Source organism: Melopsittacus undulatus, chromosome 6 (assembly GCF_012275295.1).
Source record: "Melopsittacus undulatus isolate bMelUnd1 chromosome 6, bMelUnd1.mat.Z, whole genome shotgun sequence".
NCBI lineage: Eukaryota > Metazoa > Chordata > Aves > Psittaciformes > Psittaculidae > Melopsittacus > Melopsittacus undulatus.
Genome location: NC_047532.1, coordinates 12692086 through 12716007, shown reverse-complemented (window position 1 = coordinate 12716007; position 23922 = coordinate 12692086). Strand labels below are relative to the sequence as shown.

Sequence of the window (23922 nt, the reverse complement as noted above, 5' to 3'; positions counted from 1 at the left end):
AACCCTCTTTCTTTTGCATCTTGAGTTTCTGTTCCCTTGGCAGAAGACAAAAGGGAGGAAAGTAACCACTTTCAGACCTGTGAACACAAAGTGAGCCTGAGAGAATCACATGCTCTCCAGATCTGGAGATGCTGTGCCTGAATGGAGAGATGGAGAGATAGCAGACGTTTGGGCTATTCCAGCATCGCTCCTGGGCTGGAGGAGCAGAAGTGAAAGACAAGACAGCTGTGGTGGGGAGCAGAATTCATTCCCCGTCTCCCTGTCTGCACTCTCTGGCCTCCTCAGATGAGGAGCAAGCAGGTGCCTGTCGGCTGAATTGCAGTGGATATTGCTCAAGAAACTGTAGGCTGGTGGAAAGACTCCAGGGAGCCAGCTTCAGCCTACGGACAGTAGGTTTGACTCCCTTAGTCTAGACACTCTCACAGGGATTACGTCAGCAATAATTTGTCAGTCTCTATTTATTTTCCAGTGGCATGGTTAGTATTTACTAGTGCTGAGATTCTCCTTATCCTCTTCCATAGTCAGCATTCAAGATTCACTTTGAGCAGAACAGCTACCTTGGCCACAATTGCTATGGTTTTTAATAGTATAGTGATACTAATGCTTAGGAGAATGAAAAGCAAAGGATGACCCTAAGCATCCACATCCCAGTGGGAATCTGTGTGTATTCTGAGAATCTCCACTTCCAGCTATGGCCCAAAAGCATCAGGTATCTTAAACAGAACTGTACATATTCAACTATGTGCATCAGGTTTGGGAATAAGGTATGAGCACACACTGCTGTCACATTAGGAAGAAATTCCTTTGGTCCCAAACCCAAATGACCGTCACAATTCGATTATTTTACACAACAAACCTACCTTTTGCAGGTACCGTAACTTGAATAAAATTACACAGAGTCCCTGGGGAATGTAAGTGCTGCCCAACTTTAAACATTAATTTAGGTGCTTAACATAAGAGGGAACTGTCTCTGGGTTCTCTGTGTAGTTAATGACCTGATGACTCTGAGCTGCCTTTTGGAGAAGCCTTTCAAGTAAACTTCTGCTCTGATTCATCCTCTAGAAGAGATTTCCTATAGACTGGAGAGGAAGTCTCTATTAGGTAGGATAAATCTTAAAGCTGTGTGAATAACTGCCTTTTTACTTCCTTTCTTTCTTTTCACAACTAGGAACAGAAGGTCAGGTGCTGGAAACTTTTTGTATACCAACTTCTGGACTCTCTTCCCTCAAATGATGTTATGTCAAGTCTCCATAACACAGAGAAAGAGTGACTGAATACTTGCATATGTTAAAGATCTGATATGAAAGAACCTAAGCCTACAAAACTTGCTCTTCTTAGGATGTGCTTAATGTGGTGTTTGGATTATAGTATCACAGAATGGTTTGTGTTGGAAGGGAGCTTAAAGCTCATCCAGTCCCAACTCCCAACCCCCTGCCACAGGCAGGGACACCTTCCACTGCAGCAGGTTGCTCCAAGCCCCTGTGTCCAACCTGGCCTTGAGCATTGCCAGGGATGGGGCAGCCACAGCTTCTCTGGGCACCCTGTGCCAGCGCCTCAGCACCCTCACAGGGAAGAACTTCTGCCTAAAAGCTCATCTCAGTCTCCCCTCTGTCAGGTTAAAGCCATTCCCCCTATGCAGCAGGATAATACAAGTCTTGATAGATTTGTGCTTAATGCTTTGGATCCCCTCCAGAGTACTAAAAGGGCATTAAACTGGAAGTTGTTGGTTGCTGGGGAGAGAGGAACCCCATGGAAAAATAAATCTTTAACTCAAACCAAAAATCACAGAACTCTCTCAAACTCAGAGGATCGATGTTGTTTTATTATTAAACCACTGTGCTGTTGTTCCCATGGAAACAAAGAAACAAATATTTGGAGCTGTGTCACACCTTCCACCAAAATTCCAGTTAAGAATGTTTTGGAAAGGGTTTCTGTCAGTGACAGCCCTCTCTGAATGACTGCTTTGTGCAGCCTTCCTGGACTCCTGCACGGGCGACAAGGTGAAATGCCACACTCACCCTCACAACCATTACTTGTCTTTACAATTCTTTAAAAGGGATTAATTGCATCAGGAATTCTTTGCCGGGTACAAATGATAAGTTTGACCCAAATGCAATGTGTGACAGTGGCAGCATTTTGTCATTTGCTGTTGGTTTGGGTGGGGTATTTTAATCCATAATTTTCTACAGATCCATCCAAGCAATGTGCTGAATGATTTCACCTTGAACCCAGCATGATCTGTTCAGAAAAGGAAGGAAAAAACCCTCCTTGTGAAATGCAAGTGATATTTCAGCTAAAAATAATATTTACTTTACTAAGATAATATGATCCATCTCCTCATTACCAGTGGGAAAAGATCTTTCCTTGCTGCCAGGTATCTTTTACCTGAGGCACCCCATCTGTTTGTATTTGCAGGTTGGGGTGAGGAGGAGATCTGATCAAAGTCTGCAGGTGCTCCTTTTATTATGTATTTTAAATAAAAATGCTGCTATTATCTTCTCTTTGTCTTCACATTTCCTTTCACCTGCAGCTCAACCATCACATTTGAACCACAAGGTTTTCTTGCTACCTTGTTTTCCAAAGAAGGAGTAGTAAAATACATCGACTCTGGTTTTCTGTGTTGGCTTTTTTTTAGTCAATATAAGGTCAAAACTATAATTAAATAGTTCAGCACTGGGAAAAGCATCATACTTCTCATTTCCAGCATGGAAAATAGCGATGTCTCATTAAGTGCAAGCCCATTTTGCAACCTTGCCCTTGCTGGAAGCACTAATCACCTTTTGCTTGTCTACCCACATACCTATTTTCACACAGTTCACAGAAGCTTAATATCTTAGAAATCTCTTCTGCTCTGTTAAACATCTTTGAAATCTGCTAGTTGGGTTGGAAGTTATTAAGGATGGGAGGGGGAAAGGACATTTACATAATGGTTTTGCACATTAGGCTAAAATGTAGTTTTCTGATGTGTGAGGAGACATCACAATGAATTCAATTCTAGAACATTGTGTTCCCATTCCACATTGAAGTTCATTATGGTGCATTTTGCATGATACAGCATGTACATGGATGCTGAAGCCCTCCGAATGTGAAGTAAAGCAGAGTTGTCTAAAACTTCCTAGATTTTAATGGATTTTTTCTCACATTTCCCTCTGTAATGAGTGTTGCCACAATAGTCCAAAACCTGCTCGTAGTTGGAAGGTTTAAATTGTAACCAGCTCTAAAAATCATCCTTTTCAAATTACAGGTGGGCTAAACTTCACCAGCATGGGAAAACCTTCCTTCACTAGAGGGTGAAGGAGTGCTTCCGATGCCTTTGCGGGACCACACACTGGAATACCTTTCAGTAGTATCAAATAATAACTCAGAAACCCTTGGCCATGTGCTATTTGAACTGAAGTCAGAGGGCATATTTGCTACGTGTTTTGTGGTCCCTGGAATATATCATGATGGCTGGGATATACCAAAATGAGGAGTTAGGAAGTAGTGCTTTTTTAGTTATAAAATCTTGCTTTAAAAGTACAGCAAAAGGAAGTCTTTTGCCTGGGCTAGTGATTATATGTGTATCATGGCCTAGCATGTCTCCTGTCTCAAAGGGGTATGTAATTTAAGAAGTGTCCCTATGAAAAGGAGAAGTAGCATTGCTCTCAAGCCCAGCATTGTCGTGATTGAGGCCACATGTTCCTTTATGGCCCCTAATCAGTTGGAGGCTGATACCTATTTAGTTCCCTTCAAGCACTGTTATTCTAGCTTTGTGTTACTGTAAATCTGCTCATTCTCAGCAAGTTATAGTGGAGAGACTCTCTGGTGTGTCAGGCTGTAGGTATAGAGATAGTGATATCCTTTCGAAGGTGCTTTTGGTGCCTTATGCTGGGTAGTATTTTTTTACATAATGACTCACAGTAACAGTGCCTCAGGCAGCAGCTTGAGCTTGAAGCTTGTGCAGCAAAGCTACAATTCTTTTAAAAGATCAGTTTTAGTGTTAAAGAGTTGTGTGAAGAGGAAGAGGTGTTCTTGGGTTGAGAACGGTCCACACAGTTTGACCATGTTGCAGTATGGGGAAAGATAAGCCATCATTCTGAGGAGGGACATTGTGAAAATTCACAGCTTCTAAGCAAAGATCGTGCTGCAATTGAAGTTACTAATGGAATCCTAGAATGGTTTGGGTTGGAAGGGACCTGAAAGCTCATCTGGTTCCAACTCCCTGCCATGGGCAGGGACACCTTCCACTGGAGCAGCTTGCTTCAAGCCCCTGTGTCCACCCTGGCCTTCAACAGTGCCAGGAATGGGGCAGCCACAGCTTCTCTGGGCACCCTGTGCCAGCGCCTCAGCACCCTCCCAGGGAAGAGCTTCTGCCTAAGAGCTCATCTCAGTCTCCCCTCTGGCAGGTTCAAGCCATTCCCCTTGGCCTGTCCCTACAGGCCCTTGTCCCAAGCCCCTCTCCAGGTTTCCTGCAGCCCCTTTAGGCACTGGAGCTGCTCTCAGGTCTTCCCTTAAGGAGCCTTCTCTTCTCCAGGCTGAATAAGCCCAGCTCTAACAGGAACATTTGGGGAGGCACACTCAGTTGATCAGGGTGGCTGTGCATTAGTATTTCATACTTATAGCTTACTTTTCAGAACTGCTGCTCCCAATTAGTTTCATCTTTATTTTTCTGATAATTGGTAATAGTTTCTTTGTTGTGAATGCATCACAATTTCATCAAATACTAATAATTAGATTTATACAATTAAAAAATAGTGAGTTTAATAAAGGGAATTCCTACCCAGGCTGTAGGGATGCTGAGTTCTAGTCCCTTTTCTCCACAGGGACTTGAGCCTCCCTCTCCAGCTTCCAGGAATGGTCTTAATCAGTACACTTTAGGATTGGGTTTTCATGTTAAAGAGGGAACATTATGTTTTCTGGATCACTGGAACTGGTCTCTTGCCCTGAGGTGCCTCTTATTCCACAGGGCTGCTGATTTATAGGTCATTCTCATTCCCACTCTCTGGCTTGATGCTTTCTGAGGTTCTTCAACCAAGGGAGGAGTTCAAGTAGATAGGGCTTATTGGGGCCATAGCCCTGAATACACTATATGGCCCAGTTAGGAAACTGGTCCAGATGTACTTTCTGGGTGTACTTTGGTTAAGGGGCAGGGAGCCAATGTGTCAGTTGTTTGCTCCATGGAATTTCACAGATGGTTTTTTTCTGCCAAGCATTTTCCCCCCAAGTCTTCATAGTACTAACATGAACTAAAATAATGCACTCTGCAATTGCTGTTATTAAACCCAGCATGACTGTATTCCAGCCAGTGCATTTGTGTTGAAACCAGTGAACTGATGATCAAATCCACAGCTTCTAATTGCAGCCAGTCCATGGTGCTGTAAACATGATGCAGATGGCCTGTTAGCTTCCAGTTAAACAGAAATGAAACTAAATTTACTGGTCACTTAACCCTGGATGTGGAAGTTTCACCCTCACTCACGTCAGTGTATTTGTTGACTGGAGGAAGGCACTAGTATTTCCCTCCTTGCACTCTTACTCCTCCTTCTGTGAATGTGATCATTTTGAATTTGATGTTGGCTGCAGAATCTGCACAACTTAACCATGTAATTTTTAGGGGAAAACAGAGTTGCTATGGAGTAGTAAAAATGATTATTCCTCCTCGAGCCTGAGTTACTCCCTTAGCAACAGTCCTAAACTAGATCTGCGCAACCTGAATTGATGCTTCTGTGGAGTTGTTTGCCTGTTAAAAATATGCGAATGTCTTTATTCTTTCATGAATATTAATAGTATCTTCATTACTTGATTTTCTTGGAGACAAACTCTGTCCCAGCAACTACTTTTCCTTGGCTGATCCAACTGAGCTAACTCCAGTAACTTGAATACTATGACTAAGTAGAGTAATACCTCTTGTTCGTAAGAGATTGTGAGTATTTGGGTGGGTTAGGACTGTTAGGAGCTTGTTCATGCTTTAACATGGTTTTTGTAAGGATGGTCAACTGTGGGTTTTTTTTGTGTGTGTATTTTTGACAAATTAAAGATACTTTTGATAAGTCCTGTAAGTGTAAATAGAAGAAGGGAACACTTTGGGAGCAAGAGAGCCCTTTTCTGTTCAGTTCCAGATGCAGTTTTTGTCTGATAACTGTGATGAAACAGCTTTGCTCAGTGCATGTTACTGTGGCTTGAATCAGCTTTCTTTAGGTCCGATCCATGTAGATTCTCTGAGCTTTGCTGATTTACTTTAGTTAATAGTGGTTTAAACCCTGTGAGCAGTCTGCAGGGAGCTTTGGGAGACAACATGTCTTTGGCTTGAGAAGTACCTACTTCAGTACACGTTTTGCAAATAGAGCTCAGTGCTACTGCTTTTTTACCCAAAGCAGTTTTGGGGAAAAAAAAGTGAGCAGTAGCATGTAGGAGGAGAAGGGATGTTCAGAGGGAGCACTGGGATCTCTGCAGCTCTGACAATCAGGCCACCCACATAGGGGTCAAAACCGCTGTAGGAGTGTAAAGATGATGATACAACATAAGCTGTAATTATTGCAGTAAAATATCTCCCCATAAAATGTGAAGTGCTTTGAGATCTTGAAAGTCTGGTTTAGTTATGCCCATAGCAGGGGGATTGGAACTAGATGATTTTAAGGTCCTTTCCAACCCTAACTATCCTATGATTCTATGGAATCATGGAATGGTTTGGGTTGGAAGGGACCTTAAAGCTCATCCAGTCCCAACTCCCAACCCCTGCCACGGGCAGGGACACCTTCCACTGGAGCAGCTTGCTTCAAGCCCCTGTGTCCACCCTGGCCTTCAACAGTGCCAGGGATGGGGCAGCCACAGCTTCTCTGGGCACCCTGTGCCAGCGCCTCAGCACCCTCCCAGGGAAGAGCTTCTGCCTAAGAGCTCAGCTCAGTCTCCCCTGTTCTGGCAGGTTCAAGCCGTTCCCCTTGGCCTGTCCCTACAGGCCCTTGTCCCAAGCCCCTCTCCAGCTTTCCTGCAGCCCCTTTAGGCACTGGAGCTGCTCTCAGGTCTCCCCTTCAGGAGCCTTCTCTTGTCCAGGCTGCCCCAGCCCAGCTCTCTCAGCCTGGCTCCAGAGCAGAGCTGCTCCAGCCCTCGCAGCAGCTCCATGGCCTTCTCTGGACTCGCCCTTTGTTCATGCAGCACCTGAAGCACCAGAGCACCTCTGAGAGGGGCATCTTGTGCTGCTGTGAGGTAAAAAGTGAAAAACACTGAGAAACACGCTAGTGGGACAGAACACGAAATTCTCCTTGTTACTGACAGTGCAAGACACAGGGACCTAAGCCTGTGTTTGACAGTCTGTCATTGTAACCACCGAAACCTGAAGGGTCCCATTAAAACCTCATAAAGAGGAATTCAGTGATGTTTGCATATGTAAAACAAAATGCTTTCACAGCTCGGCTTTATGAGCAGGTATGGACTTGAAGAATTCTGAACGCATTTGTGTGTTTTTATGAATGTCATGAACTGAAAATCATTTAGCAGATTTTGCCACTTTTTTTCTCTCCTCCCCAGGCTTTCACCGTTGCTTACAGCCCAAACCACAAAGAAAGCATTAAAATTATTGATGTGAGCTAAGCAGGAGGGCCACTGCCAAAAATAGCAGTATTCACTCAGGCTCATTCTATGGAGCTCTGGAAAAATTATTCCCATGCTACAGCAAAGATCACATTTTTTCCTTTCTTCACTAATAGCAAAAATATTACCTTTCAAGTGGTCTGTTATTCCTGCAGCTGGGGGATAAGCAGGTTGGATGGAGTTTGAGGTAGCTAAATGAGCAAGGCTTGCTGATCCAGCCTCCTGCTGATACAGTGAATGATTTATGATGCTTTTCTCTCCTGGTGCCTTATCACCCCCTATTTTTACCTTCAAGATGATGGCAAAATGAGGCAAATGGGCAAATGAAAGCTCATGTTTGACCTACCTGAGCTCCAGGAGCATTGCTGAGCTTCCTGTCCCCTTTAATGAAGTGTCTGGGAGCAGTTTGAGTGCGTGTTTGGGCTCTCAGTATGTTTGGAATGGATGCTCAGTCCTGCCTTGCTGTGATCAAAAAGACAGTTGAACACCAGAAAAAAAACGTGGGCAGTCTGAAGAGTACAGGTATGTACCTGCATGAGACTTGTGTGGTGTGTCAACATCCTCCCAGAGAGATTCAGTCCAGATGTTTCAAGGTGGCTTCACACAGGAGCTGATAGGTCTTAACTTCCATGGAGCTCCCCTATGTACACATGTGTCACATACATTAATGCTGTGGCTTTGATAGTGGAGCTCTAGGCAAGAGGTGTACAAGCAGCCAGCTTTGGTGTGTGTGAAGCCCATCTCCCACTCTGCACCATATCTGTTCTTCTGTTTCCTGCAGGAGAGCACAGCACCCTCCTGACTGGTCCCTTACTAATCTGTGACACTCTCGTCAGGTGTCTGCATGGGAGGAGCTGACCTAGCACTTGGCATACATGGTCTTTCAGGCCTCCAGAAGTGAAGTAGCTGTTTTATGGGGTTCAAACTGCAGCCCTGGGAGCTCTAGCAACTTGTACAGGGTCCCAGGGAGAGCCCACCAGTGCTGCTGTGGGGGGAGACAGGAGACTCTGGAAAACAGGTGGAATTTACAGAGAAATAGAAGTGATCCAATAAAGTGCTGAGAAAGAAGGTGGGACATGTAAAAGAAAAGGTGAGATGTCTAAAAAGGTCCTGATAATCCCAAGGTGTGTTATACTGTTGAAGGGAAGAGGCAAAGAGTTGATATTGTCAATTGGAGTAAGTTCCCTCTGATAGAAACAACTCTAATTACTAAGAAAATGTACTTTTATACTTCCTTTGGTCAATGAGGTCAGGTTTTGTGCTCAGCAGTGCTGCTTTCTGCACTGAGATTAACCATGGCAGAAAGTCTCTGATGATTTGTTAGCTGATGCTCCTAGAAGATGATCTGAGGAGCAGATTTTGGAGCTGGGTTCTTTTACCACCAATGCCCAGCTTTGTCATTTGACAGATCTGTAATTACCTGTAGTAAGATGAATATAACTCTTATGTTCCCCAGATGATTTGAAAGGCTAAATTCATTTGGGTGACAGTATAGGGTTTTGAGATCTTAGAACGGTGTTGGTACAAGATGGGATCATTGCCAGGCTTAAAATCCATCCTTGAGTCCATGATTCAGAAATTAAATGATCACGAGTGAAAATGAGGGAGAAACTCAATGTCTCTGTAAAGCTCAACCACAAATTGCTCATCCTGTTGGTGAGCTATTAGCAGAGATGGGATAGCAGAGAAAATGGATGAGAGCTGTTTGGTGTCTTAGCAGTGACCCTGGAGCCCATTCTGCCCTAACTGAAGCCAGCTGGGCTTTTGCCTTTGACTTCAGAAACCCCTGTGTTGTACTCAAGCAGTAGACAAGTACACAGTGATTAAGAACTTGATAAACATCGCACATCAGGTTATGCGAAGTGAGATTGAGATAATTTCTGCACTTGCTTGTAAAAGGTTATATCTTGGAGAATAGTAACAGCAGTAGATGGGGGGGGGGCAAGTGATGTGTGGGGACTCTGATGACTGCATGGTGAGAGCAAGAAGGAATCATCATAGATAATCAAATCACAGAATGGTTTGGTTTGGGAGGGACCCTAAAGCTCATCCAGCTCCAACCCCTGCCACAGGCAGGGACACCTTCCACTGGAGCAGCTTGCTCCAAGCCCCTGTGTCCAACCTGGCCTTGAACACTGCCAGGGATGGGGCAGCCACAGCTTCTCTGGGCACCCTCTATGAGGGCCTTACCACCCTTACAGGGGAGAGCTTCCTAATGTGTACTCTAAATTTGCCCTCTTATACTTTAAAGCCATTCCCCCTTGTTCTGTCACTACATATTGTTGTAAATCTCCAGGTTTCTTGTTGTCCCCTTTAGGCACTGGAAGCTGCTCTCAGGTCTCCTCAAAGCCTTCCCTTTTCCAGGCTGAACAAGCCCAGATCTCCCAGGCTTTCTCCGTAGCAGAGGTGCTCCATCCCTCTGATCATCCTTATGGCCTCCTCTGGACTTACTTGAGCAGCTCCACATCCTTCTTATGTTGGGAGCCCCAGAGATGGAAGCAGTACTGTAGGTGGGGTCTCAGGAGAACAGATTAGAGGGGGAGAATCTACTCCTTTGCCCTGCTGCTCATGCTTCTTTTGATGCAGATTTAGGGCTGAGGGAGAGGAAAGCTTAACAAGCTGAGAGCGCCATGGCAGCAAAAGTAGGACCTACAGAAAAAGTAGGATCTTGGAGAGAGGTGTGCTTCCAAGCCCCCTTGCTAAATAATATGGAAAGAAACACATGCACATCATTGTTGTAGGAGTTTTTCTCATTAGATCAAAAGGACAACATCACAGCAATCTGTTGCTTCTGTAGGAAACACAGCATCCAAGAGGAGGAGGAGGAGGAGACACATGTGGGCAGCAAGAACGCTCTTGAAAAACAACCAAGGAGACAGCATGAAAGAAACAGCATATGAGGTGGGGTCAGAGCAGTCCCAGTGCAGTCAGAGAGGAATGAGAAGGCAGATGAGTGGGTGAGGACAGACACCCTACTGAATGTTGATCATGGCACAGCCTCCATCTGTCCTTCCTTGGTGCACCCACTCCTAGTGCTAGGAATAAGCTGTGATACCATGGAATCAGATTGCTATTTGTAATGGTAAAACTGCTGCTGAGAAACACAATCTTTGTTTCCTAGTGAGTGATAAAGAAACAATAATAAATGGTGTTTACAGGCTCAAGTTGTTTGCAGCAGCACTCTTCTTCTATATTCTGCCTGTGCTATCACAGCCTGGAGATCCCATGCCCTACATGCATGGGTAACTTACCTTTCTGAAGCTCCAGTAATTCATGGCTGTGAGACCAAGGCATGTAGATACCAAACAACCCTCCACATTCAATAATCACCATGGGAATTGATGCCAATACAAAACTACATCCAATAATTCAATAACTTTCACGTTGACAACCCAGCAGAGTTTCAGCAGTTAACACCTTCCTACTGTGATGATTCTCCTTGAGGACTATGGAGTAAAATAAGTCCAGAGTTGGTTAAGTTAATCTAAAAATGTAAGTTACCTTCAGGAAGCAAAATACTTTGAATCTCATTTAATTCTTGACGAATCCATCACAAAGACTTTTGTCGCATTATCTTCCCATCAAGAGACTGGACAGGAATATCAGACAAGAGGGTTTTTCCTACCTTACTCTTCTTTCAGACAGTTGGTAGGGGAGAGGACAGAACCATTCAGAATCAGCCATACTATACCTTAGCTATGGGGCAAGTACTCAAATGTCTGCAATACTATTGGCATAGCACGAAAAGCAGACAAAAAAGACCATGTTCCAGTCCCCAGGTTTGCTGTTAGATTACTTCTGTCTTGACTTGTATACTTTACACTTTACCTATGGTGGCCTTGACACTGAGGATGGCTGCACAGCTCCAGATGTCTGAACTTTGTGCTCCTGTCTCTGAGAACAATCCTGCTTTAAAACCTATGGACGGTTGCATAGGGGCACAAGGAAATGTCAGCAGTAAGTAAAGACATGTATTTTTGTTTCAGCACTGAATTTCCTTTGGAAGGCTTAGCTGTCACTCTTGGTATGAAATGACTGACTGCTCTGCATGAGGGTGTTAGCATGTTCTGAACTTTAATGTGGTGCCCATTATAGCCAGGAAAAGTCACCAGCAAAGGTGCGCTGTGTTATCCCTGAGGTAACAGTATGAGCTTGGGGTTTGTTTTAGGCATATTTAAGGTGAGAAAAAAGAAATACAGAGAGAAAAAAGTAGCTAAATCTTTCTGCGTGTTTTCTTTCTGGAGGGAACACCTGTCTGGGCTGATACTTCATTGCATGCATTCACCAGCAGCTGGAATGTTGCTCTATTTACTTCGACTTCTTTAGTGGCAACTTCTCACCTGAGCACAAAGTTTCTATGTTTTTTGCCAGTTCCAAACAGACACAATGAGTGCTTGGTAAATTCCATAGAAACTTTAAGATTTCCAATCACAGCAGTAAATGCTACTGTGCCCCAGCTCCTGCTTTTACTAAATGGTATTATAAGCACCTTAATTATAGTCCATGCTGTCTGATGGGCCATAGAAAAGGTTGTGTTCCAAAGAGCATATGATAACAAGGGTGGAGCAATACTGATTGCTTTTGGTCTGTTGGGAAGGAAAGGGCTTTGCAGAGAAGACAATTAATAGTAGACAGTGTTAATCTAAATATATCTTAGACAAAATATCACATTCCTTCAGGCTTGCCTTCTCAGGGGGTGCTGCCATTAACCTTTACTGTGGGAATACCAAAGGCATCTCCTCCTCTTTGGAGCAGAGCTAGAAAGGAGGTATGTTTTTTGTTGTGCTTTCACTATTGAAGCTGCAGCAGTGCAATGAAGTCTCTCACTTGTGCTGCTTTTAGCCATTGAGTTCAGGGCTTCCAGGTTGAGATTTAGTTCAAGGGCAGAGAACAGAAACATTCACAGTGACTTCACGGTGGCTTGAACAAATTCTCCACGCCGCTGCCAAAGAATCAGACCTGGCTCTTACAGATGGATTAGTCCCCCATTATAGCCCATGTCTGCCTCTCTATTTACTTTTATAGGTCAGATCAAATATAAGTTGGAGGCAGCTCGCTTTTAAAGTCTCTGGTGTACTCAGTAGAGCAAAGCATCTGGCAGGACAATTTAATTTCTGACTCCCACTGCTAATGGCATGGTGCTGGGCCTTGGGGTAGGCAGGCTTTCCTTATCACCTTGGCAGGCTTCCAGATCCAAGGAATCATCATTAACGTCTGCCCTGCTGGCATTCTTGCCAAATGCAAGGGATATCTGTTAAATAAACACTGGCAGTTCCCAGTCCAGGGAAAGAGAAAGGGAGTAGAGGGAAAACAATCCTTGACATTTCAGTGACTCTAGGGCTGGCTGACACCTGGTACCACCCTTATCTGCGGGTGTTTGTGCAGAGCTGCAAAACACAGCTTCTTCTCTTGGCTCTTTGGCTTTCTTTAAATAGAACTGGGAAGACTTGTAATGATAGGAGTAACTTTCTTGGAAAGGAACTCTTTTCTTTGTCTTGTATTTTTTCCAGCCTGGGGAGACCCCTGTGTTAACATCTGTGCTCCTGTTCTCCTCTGAAGTACAGCAAGAAGAGCGTTGCAGCTTGCGTGCTTCGGGCTTTGCCAGCAAAGCTTTTCCAACAGTTTTTTTTTTTTCCTCCAGTTTTCCTCCCTAGTGGATTAGATACAATGCAGATTTACTTTCGTGGGAGCACTTTCCCACCTGACTTCCTATCTCTTCATCCATCAAACCAAAACAACCACACTGATCTGCCAGTAATCAGAGCAACTGGGGCTCACCCCATTCTCAGCGTTCCTTGGGAAGGGCTTTCTCTGTTTGTTTCAACCAGTTCACTTTCTTTCTTTGTAGCTGAACTCGCAGTGGCAGCTGGAGGTTTATTTTTCCAGCTGTTCTATTTTACTTAATGGCAATAAAATTACTTGTTTGGATATTTCACAGTATCAATAAATGAGCTGTCTAGGTTTTAGTTTCGCAGTCCAGTTAAGATCTGGAGGAAGATTCATTCTTTCAGAATGGAACTGGGAGACAGTAAAATAGTTATTGTTCAAAGAATAACATAGGGTCAGACCTTGAGTTCACTACCCAGGTCTGGAACTGGATTTCATTTCTGCTTGTTTTGCCTTGATTCACTGATTACATTGATGCAACCTTAGTGTGTATCTGGGGTAGCTCAGGGCACAACCAAACTCTTTTATGCCATCTTTGTAACAAGTTAATGAAAAGATTGGCCAGTAATTAGAAGGATTTGATGTCTTGATTGTAAGGATATTTTTATACTTAATTCTTTCCTGATAATGATTTGGGATGTGGTTTGCAACTGCTCCCTTGCCAAAATTTCCTCAAATTCTATATTGCATTCACAGGGTTGTATTTTGCTCACCCCTTTTCCTTGGAATGGATGAGGCTGCTCCCATCTTTCCCTCAGTTTCAAAACAAACACCATCCCCACCCATGATGAAACTTCCCATCAGGTTAAAGTTATTCCTGCATTTTCTGATGTGCTGCTAAGTTTCTTCTTACTTGTGGGTGGGATGGGGCAGGGGGAGGCACCCTGACTGCTAAGGGGCACTGACAAAGTGCAGAACACAGTTTTGACCAGATCCTCATTTGGGAACATGAAGCTTTTATGTCTCAACACTTCCCTTTCTGAAGCGTGGTGACATTTGAATACATGAATGTGTTTTCAATGAGGATAACTTCATCACCAGCGCTGGGAGCTTGTGTATCTCCTCATTAAACCAGAACCAATCTGAATCTTCCCAAATGAATCTTTGGTGTATTTTTAGTTCAATATTTTGCTCCACCCCTGGCCAGCCTGTATATGGGAAACCTGCTATTTCCTGCTTAGCTATTCAATGATGGAGCCAAGCTAGTTTCAGCTCCAGAAGCAGAATCAAGCAAAGCAACTGTGGTTAGAGTGGAGTTAACTGGAAACATTCCCAAAAGATAGCAGATTTGCTCCCAAGCACATAGTGATCCACCTACAGTGGAAAAGAAACATCATTTGCAAATCATAACCTCTTCACTCTGTGTAGATTCTGTCTGGACACTTACAGGCTTCTGGTAATAGTCTGTACGTAAAAAGAGTTATGAAGATCACACTGCTGGCTCCTCACAAGTATTGAAAATACTAGTAAGTATCTTTGCAGTGGAAGTTATCCCCTTAGTTGTCAAAATATTGCAGCTGAAGCATAAAAAGATGGCAAGTGAAGAAGTGTATCCTATTGACAGACTGCTTAAAATAGGCAAATGCATATTAAGTAATTGTAGATCCCTAAACTGGATTAAGATGACACATCTATTGCTCTGCTTTCATTGTTTTATTAGACTGTCCAAACCCTAGCTGCTGGAACATGGCTCTAATGTTGCTAGCCAGGGAGATCCTTAAATGCAAGTGTACTCAGGTAGGGAGGAAGGAGGCACCTGCAGTTTCTGTGTGGGCTAATAAAACACTTTGGTGAGCAGATTTAGCAGGGAGGAGCTCTCTGTAGCAGCGTCCTGAGTCCAAATCTGGAGCTGTTAGTAGACTTAGATTAGTCTATGAGGGTCTTCTCCAAGGGAATCAGCACTGTGAACCCCCCCTAAATATGAGGGTGAAGGGTAAATAAATACAGAAATGCTGTATCTAGTAGAGGCTGATGACTTGTGCCAGGTGAGGTCATTTCAGAATACTCGAGGTATAAACCTCTTTGTAGAGTACTCCAGTGGATTTCTGCAGAACTCTCACTGGCACCTTCTTCCTAGGTGATAAAGCTTGCAGGGCATAGGGAATATTTCCCATGACTTGCTAAAGATAAGTGAGAATTTCTCCTCCATTAACTTTTCAACCGGTTTTTCAGATTAGAAGGGTACAGAGCTTGAATCATAGAATCACAGAATCCCAGACTGGTTTGGATTGAAGGGACCTTAAAGCTCATCCAGTTCCAACCCTCTGCCATGGGCAGGGACACCTTCCACAAGGCCAGGTTGCTCCAAGCCCCCTCCAACCTGACCTTAGAAATAGAATCCTGGATATTTAGTGAAAATAAAAAATTGAGTAGAGTGCAGAGGCACAAGTTGTGTCTTCCACTCTTATGCCTCTTCCTCTTCCCTAGGTTTGATTGCGGCAGAGCTGAAACACCAACAAAACGCTGGGAAATCCATGTAGGAATTAGTCTCAAGCAACAAAATCAATAGCAAATCTGGATCTGGCTTTAGTAGCTCTTCTGTTCACAGGGTTAATTGTTTACATAAGGGAATGCAGCAATAGAGACATTTTGCTTCAGAAGTCTGGCATTTAGAGACTCTGTAAGTGTTTTTTAACCCAGATTTCAAGAACAACAATGTGTAGCTGTGCTGGAACAAGTGCTATTTTTAAGTTTCCTGTGGTTTGAGAAATTGTCAGATTTCTCTGTCTAAAGAATTGAGCTCAGGATCCAGAAACCCAGCTCTGAGTTTCTGGTGCGAACATTGAATGAATACAAAAATGAATAGACACTGATTTTCTGCATTGTTGCAGATGAAAGAAGATGAAAGGTCTCAGCTCTGCTCGTGTCAGTCCAGAGCAGCTCCAGCACCTGCAGGCTTTAGTTAAATACATATTATTTAACCCAGTTTGGGAAAATCCCTCCACTACTACAAAACAAGTTTTTCCACTCTTATGGGTCATGACCGTGTACGGAAGCACCCACGCTGATAACCTGTTGCACAACTGATACTGAGTAAGAGCCTTCAAAGAGCGACTCTGTGCACCTGCTGACCTCTGCTCTGTCTCAAAGCTCTGCCCAGGTTTACCTGATGGAAGCTGCCACCTCCAGTGCATATCCAGTTCTAGCCATTAGCTGGTTGTGCACAAGAGTTGCATTTTAATGGTGCAAGCAGAAACAGTTCACATGCAGAGATCTGTATCATAGAATCATGGAATGGTTTGGGTTGGAAGGGACCTTAAAGCTCACCCAGTCCCAATCCCTGCCATGGGCAGGGACACCTTCCACTGGAGCAGCTTGCTCCAAGCCCCTGTATCCAACCTGGCCTTGAACACTGCCAGGGATGGGGCAGCCACAGCTTCTCTGGGCACCCTGTGCCAGCGCCTCAGCACCCTCACAGGAAAGATTTACTTCCTAATATCTAAACCAGATCTGCTTCCTTTCAGCTTAAAGCCTTGTCCTGCCATGGTCCCTGTGACACAGCCTTTCTTGTTTCCCAGCCAGCAGTGCCTATGAGCATCTTTCTTCTTTGTCTCTCCTGCTCATGTATTCACATGCCCCATAAATATCAGTAGTTATGATTAAATATGAAAGAGACACAGTGCCAGTACTTGTGTACTGGCATAGGGGAAGAGGAGGACAGAGAAGAGGTAAGAGTTTTGTTTTTATGCAGACTGAAACATTACAGTAGCAGAAACAATGGCACTTACAGTAATGTCATAATCGCCTGCATAATAGAATTCCATCATTGCCTGGAAACTTACCACTTAGACAGGGATGTATTTCACTCCTGAGTAATAGTATAGCATTTCAGCAAGTAAGTATTACCTTATACATCCAGGAGATCATGAGCACTTCTTTCCAGAAATGCTACTTGCATGCACCTTTGGAACAGCTTTTAGACCATGGGTCACTCTGTGCCCTCTGCCTCTGCAAATGAAGGGACTGGTGAGGTTCTGAGAGTTCCTACTGCTTACTCTTGTGTAGATCAAGTAAAAGCACTGCATTGCTCCTTGCAATTCAATACACCAGACTTGGATGCATTTTTTGTCTTTGGTATTCTGCTTCCTCATCTGAATGGACTTTAAGGCACTGACACCTTCCCATATCATCTGAGTTTAGATGATGCCTTTCTTAAGATCTTCAGTAGTGGAGCACAGCAGCAGTCATTTCTGACTCACATGAACTTAAAAGAATCCAGAGCCTTTTGTGGGTGATACTAGCTCAAAGAAACCAGTGGTATGGTTCTACCCTTCTGGGGGCAGAACCAGCATATATACAATGCTCTTAGCAGGGACTTCTGCAGGAGAAACATCCCATTTTATGCCATATGATGCACCAATCCTTTTAAAAATCTGATATGGGAATGGCACACAAATGAGCAGTTGCCTCGCTTATAAAATTCTGGTGTGGTTTTACAATGCAAAAGGACACATCTGGCATCTAGCTGAGAGAGCTCAAAATGCCTTCTCCAGGGAATCAAATATTAAGTCAAATTGCTGGAAATAACATGCTTTCAGCATTAGCAGTATATGGCTGTCTGTGGCCTGTGAAAGTGGAGAGAATATCACATACACAATCAGCACATTATGTTGTTGACCAAAACAAAACTGGAAAGTTTTAAGAGCAGCCACTGTCTAATGTCGCATTACCACGGTGTCTGGTTTTGGGAGCCTCATTCTCTTCTTTGAGGGTTATTATGCCAACATGCAAGAGAGAAGACTAAATGGAAACCAAGAAAGGTATCATTTTCCCTCTTTCCCCTCCCACCTTTCTTTTCCTGTTGGGAGTGTTTCTGTCTCAATAAAACTTACCCATTCCAGTACCTAACTACTATTTAAGATTGCCTGCCAGCCGGTGAAGTTGTCATGCAGGTTGCCCTTAAATAGCTTGTGTTCGACTGCACAGCACCTGTTAGTTGATTGGGAGACAGTGAAATTCAGGGCAAAGGCTTCCCAAACACAAAGGATTGCTTGTGGAAAAAGACCTTGTTGATCTTGGATGAAGTTATAACCACCGCTTGATGCCTTTAGTGAGGCATTGTATGGTGCCCTAAGTCTGTATGTGTGTTTCTGTGTGTGAAAAAACACCTGAGCTAAACAGAACAGAGCTAAACCAAGCCTCCTCCTAATGGTCTTTCTTCAGGGGTGTTTTATGGATCACTTTTCAAAGGACTTTTTGTGTAAACCCCCTTGGAAACTCTTTTCTAAGCCCCTGTGCAGAAGTGCTGGGGCCCATGGCCACCATCCTGCTCCCAGCTTGCATCTTTCAGCTCACATCTTTCCAGCTGAGACTTCAGTCCATCAGATCAGATGTTCCAGGCCCTGCAAGAGTCATTTGTCCTGGTGGGAGGTGGAGGAGCTTGAAATAGATGAGGATTCTTTCTTTATCCCAGTCCCTGTTCCTTCACTGTTACCACACACGGCTGCACCCTTAACTTCACTCCATGCCTTCTGCTTGCTGTGGCATTTATCCCTTCTTTTAGAGTCAGCTTTGTCTTCTGACTCACTTACTATTGTGTTTGTGGTTAATTTTATGGGGTGAAGCAACTAGGATAACCTTGGGAAGATCAAACCCGAGTGCTTTTAAGTGACACGCTGCTACAGTATTAATTTCCAAATACATTTAGGAATAATATTGACATTCATTTGCTCTTTACAGGAGCGTGCTTGTTTTGAAAGATACACAAGCAAAAGCTTTGCACAATAACATAGTTCAGCTATGACTTAACTTGCTCATTTTTAGGCATTTTGTTTCTAAAGAGCTTCTCTGCACTGCCAGGATTCAGGAAGCTCTTCCCCAGAAGACATCAGCCTACCCCAGAGCCCATTGGAGTCTTTGAACATCTTTTGCTTTTGCTCACTTGGTTTCCAGTAAAGGGCTGAGTTATGAAACATGGTGAACCCTCTTGGGAATGCTGACTTGTATCTGTAGGACCTCGCTCCTCAGGACCTCTCTTCTTGAGGTTCAGCTGTAGTCTGCCAGAGTGATTGTGACTTTCTTAGCAAGAGTTGTACCCACTGCAAAGCTTGTCAACATTTGTGCTCACTTTCAGAGCCTGACAATTTGGTGAACTGGTGCAATATGAACAATGTTGCCCAAAATGCTTACAGCTAACAAACCCATACGCGGTGTTTTTTGGCTAACAGCTGTATTCTGAATACTTGCAGGACCTTTTCAATAACTGCTGCATCCTCTCCCAGCTGTGCAACCTGATGGGGAGGCTCCTTTGTGCAGAAGTGAGATTTGCCACTGGACAGGGCAGCCTGCTCTATCCCTAGTGAATGAAGAAACTGTGTAGGATCTGGTAGTTATTTCTTACATTCAAGTTCATACCTTTCTTTTAACTTTTCAACCAGAAATTAGTTATTTCTTCACCACTGTACAAGGCAGCACCTCTGCAGTCCTGCTAAGGTTTGGATTTCCCACCCTACCACATGGACACAATACTTTTTACCCCACTCCAAATCACAGAATCATAGAATGGGTTGTAAGGGACCTTCAAAGAACATCTAATCCAACCCCCTGCGATGAGTAGGGACATCTTTAACTAGATCAGGCTGCCCAGAACCACATACAGCCTGGCCTTGACTGTCTCCAGGGATGGCACATCCATCCCCTCTCTGGCCAGCCTGTGCCAGTGTTTCACCACCCTCATTGTAACAAATTTCTTCCAAATGTCCAGCCTGAATCTCCCTTTTTTTAGTTTAAAACCATCACCCCTCATCCTGTTGCAACAGGCCCTGCTAAAATGTCTCTCCCGTGTCTTTCTTACAGGCCACTTTTAAGTACTGAAAGGCCATAGTTGCCTATCCCAGGAGCCTTCTCCAGCTTGAGCAAGCACAGCTCTCTCAGCCTGTCTCCATAGGAGAGGTGCTCCATCCCTCTGATCATCTTTGTGGCCCATAACACAGTCCACGTGTTTGAACCTAAGGCATCCAGGCCCCGGTTGAGGGAAAGCCAAGCATTACCCCAGTCACATGCAGCAAGCTGATCTTCTGCTGCACTTTCTGTTTAAGACCTGATTATTTGTGCAGGCTGGATTCTGAAACATTTGGCTTGGAGCTGGACAAGCACAACTGACAAACTGGACAGTTGCTTGGTGTGCTACAACACAGGCAGAGAAGGAAGGAGCTCTTGTGTCATTCAAGTGCTTGACTGCTCTTTTTCAGCAGGTATTTTTTCAGTTCACAGCAGGCCATTGACACCAGACAGTGCAGCAAGAGCAACAATTTCAGTGGTGAAACTGCTGATGTTACAATCAGAGGGGGATAATGTGAAGTGTTTGTTGGAGTGGCAGTACCAGGAAATGGCTGAGACATCACATGGTGGAGGATGTGCACTCCGTAGCACAGGGACATATTTACTTACAGGCTAGACTTCCACCAGGCTCAACCGAAGGCAGTTTTGGCTAGTTATTTGAATTACCTGACCCACTTGCAGTAGGAAGTCATTATATAGATAGCAAATACCTACCCCACCCTTGGTAAGCAGACAGACTCTTTGCCAAAATGGTCTAACTCAGCTTCACAGAATATAAAATACTGTGACTTTCTAGTTAAAGCTGTCACTGCAAAGACATTAGAAGCTGCTGCTGTTCCAGTAAACTGCTCCACTTCTTGGCATTCAATCACTGCGAAGAAAGCCTCTAGGATTTACATCTTGCCTCCACCTGGAACACAAATCACACACAAAGTCTGCGTGTATATATAGGCTGATATTTTTCTTAAGGTGCAAATCACTTGCTTCCCCCACTGATGAGCAAAGGTCCCTCTGGCATCAGGGAGGTTGCCTGTGACAGAGGACTCTGATAAGAGCTTTACACAACCATTCATCTGAAGTGTTAAATAGAGACTCCAGGACTTTGTTCTTAGACTTCTTTGTATTATTCTCTTGTAATGAAAGCTGCAGCTGACTTAGCACACAGAACATGCTTGGTGATGAATACATTGATGGATGGGTTTAAAATTTCAAGCAAGAAACGTCGTCTACAAGCTATCATTAAAAATAAAATCATGGTACTATTGTAATAATTCAGAACTGTAAATTCTTTTCCCCATAAATAGATGAGGTTTCCCTGAAATATGTGGCCTGCGCCAATGTTGACTCTGCAGATTATCACCAGAATAAGATTCTGATCTTGCTTACATCAGAATATAGTTGGAGAAGGTCCATGTAAAGACAGCAGAGCTGTACTAATGCACCTAAAAGCAGATCTGGTCCAAAATACATTTTAAAGTAAGAGGACTTACTTTAGGTTAGAATGGTGATGGCCTTTGCTTGGATTGTAGGAACAGGTGGTGATAGAAAAGGAAGAAAAGACCTGTCATGTCTTCTACTGCACATGTATCAGTGTAATTTTACTTATATTTTGTGAGTCTTACATGAAACTTCCAATACTAATACTGAAGATCCCGGGATGGGTTGAAGCAGTTCATTGAGTAGAAACTGAAGTGAAAATTCTGTTTCCTTCAAAGGCCACTTCTTAGAGTTCATAGGGTAATTTTTCATTTGATAAAACCAGGGAATGATTTTGTTTGTCCTCTGCAATACCAGGGGCTAGTCACTGAAATTGAGCAGGTCTAGATAGCACATAGAGGGATAGGACGAGGGGGAATGGCTTTAACCTGCCAGAGGGGAGATTGAGCTGAGCTCTTAGGCAGAAGCTCTTCCCTGTGAGGGTGCTGAGGCGCTGGCACAGGGTGCCCAGAGAAGCTGTGGCTGCCCCATCCCTGGCAGTGTTCAAGGCCAGGTTGGACACAGGGGCTTGGAGCAAGCTGCTCCAGTGGAAGGTGTCCCTGCCTGTGGCAGGGGTTGGAACTGGATGAGCTTTAAGGTCCTTTCCAACCCAAACCATGCTGGGATTCTATGATTGCATTACCCTTTCTATCTCTATGCATGAGGCTTGTGTATTGCTGCTGCCTTTTCTACATACCACGTGCTTGCTGCCTAGGTTGGCCAGGCTTAGGAGAGACCACGGATAAGTTAAAAAGGATTTATGCTGCTATTCTGTGGATCATTAATCACATATCTGTGGTGTTAAGGACAATGTGTCACATGGGGCTCAACAGGGGATTTTAATGCACCACAGCAAAGATCCATAAAGGACACAGGCACCCAGCTCTGAGACTGAGATTCAGGAGCCTTAATTAGGATAGTACTTTGTCTGCACAGTGAGCTGGGAGAAGTCAGTGTCTAGTAGTGGAATTCACATGTACCAGTACTCTGAGCAGGGGCCTGAGTTAGTGAGATGGAAAATGCTGAAGAAATGGATACACTTCTGCGCTTCACTTAGTGCCTAAACCCTGTTCTTGGATCGGACCCTGCGTGCTGAAGTTTTAGCAGCATGGACCAGTCACCCTGTGTTTACAATTGCCCTGAGTTTCCTTAGGGAAATAAATCACTTTTCCTCATTTGAGCCTGTTATTAAAGTAGAAAACTGCACACCAAGGCGCACTGGAGCCCAGTGCTATCCTGGAGCCACACTTCCCTTGTTTCTATCCTATTTATGAACACCCTTCATCAACTAATCACTGTATGGCACAGTACTAAATTAAATCACTGAACTCCAAAACGTTGTTATGTGTCTACCTACTCCATGGTTCCAGTGGGATGGAAATTTTCTATCTCCTTAAAAGACTATTAGAGCCCTGCCTTTCTTGCTCACAACAAAAGGGGATTGTTGACTTTGTTTGTCGTTATTTGCCTGTTCAACAAAAGATGCTTATTCTTTCTCCCCAGTGCTGAGATCCCTGGGAGCCTGTAGACCTCCTCTCTGCTTGCTTTTCTTCCCCCTGGTTGACTACAACATGGAAAGTCTCCTTCACCCTTTAGCTTGTGTTGAAATGCACGAAAACAGATCTCATCTATCTAAACTTTCAAGGTTTTCCTGATGAAGGTAGTAATTAAAAAGTCAGTGTGAGGTATAATTGACTAAAGAAACAATGTTACAAGGCACAGCAGAAGTAGCAATGAGATTAATACACATTTATGATTAAGAATTAGTTGTTCATGAAATAAAAAGTCATTTCAGTCAAAATCTTTTGACCTTTAAGAGATGCAGCAAACCCGTGAACATGCACTTGTTTTGTTAGAGCCTATTATTGCTATCCCATTGGAACCTCAAGAGAATAGCTTTTCTGATCCTACAACTAGACAGCCTGTGGGCAGGAGAGCAGGGTTCTTGCTTTTTGAGAGCTAGCAGCCCATTCACGGTGGGTTGACTTTCTAAAAGACCCATTTATTGAATGACACAAAGTACAAATTATGACTCACTCTGCATAGGTTAAGTTGGTAAAAGTCAACCTATATTCATCTTCCTAGCACCTACACAGCTGCATAAAGTATTTCATAATGGATTTAAGCTGAAAGACGAGAGATTTAGATGAGACATCAGGAAGAAACTCTTGCCTGTGAGGGTGCTGAGGCACTGGCACAGGGTGCCCAGAGAAGCTGTGGCTGCCCCATCCCTGGCAGTGTTCAAGGCCAGGTTGGACACAGGGCTTGGAGCAACCTGCTCCAGTGGAAGGTGTCCCTGCCCATGGCAGGCATTGGAACTGGATGAGCTTTAAGGTCCCTTCTAACCCAAACCATTCAATGATTCTATAATTTATTAGCTCTAGAGTCCCATTAGCCCTTTTAGAGGCTTAAAAACGATCTGCAATACAACCC

The 23922-nt window shown here is 43.9% G+C and overlaps 1 protein-coding gene across 5 annotated transcripts in view; it reads left to right on the top strand.

Moving 5' to 3' along the window:
- The window catches only part of FGGY (FGGY carbohydrate kinase domain containing), a 329262-nt gene that overhangs the window by 64017 nt on the left and 241323 nt on the right, over positions 1 to 23922 (top strand). The gene's annotated exons all lie outside the window — the stretch shown is intronic.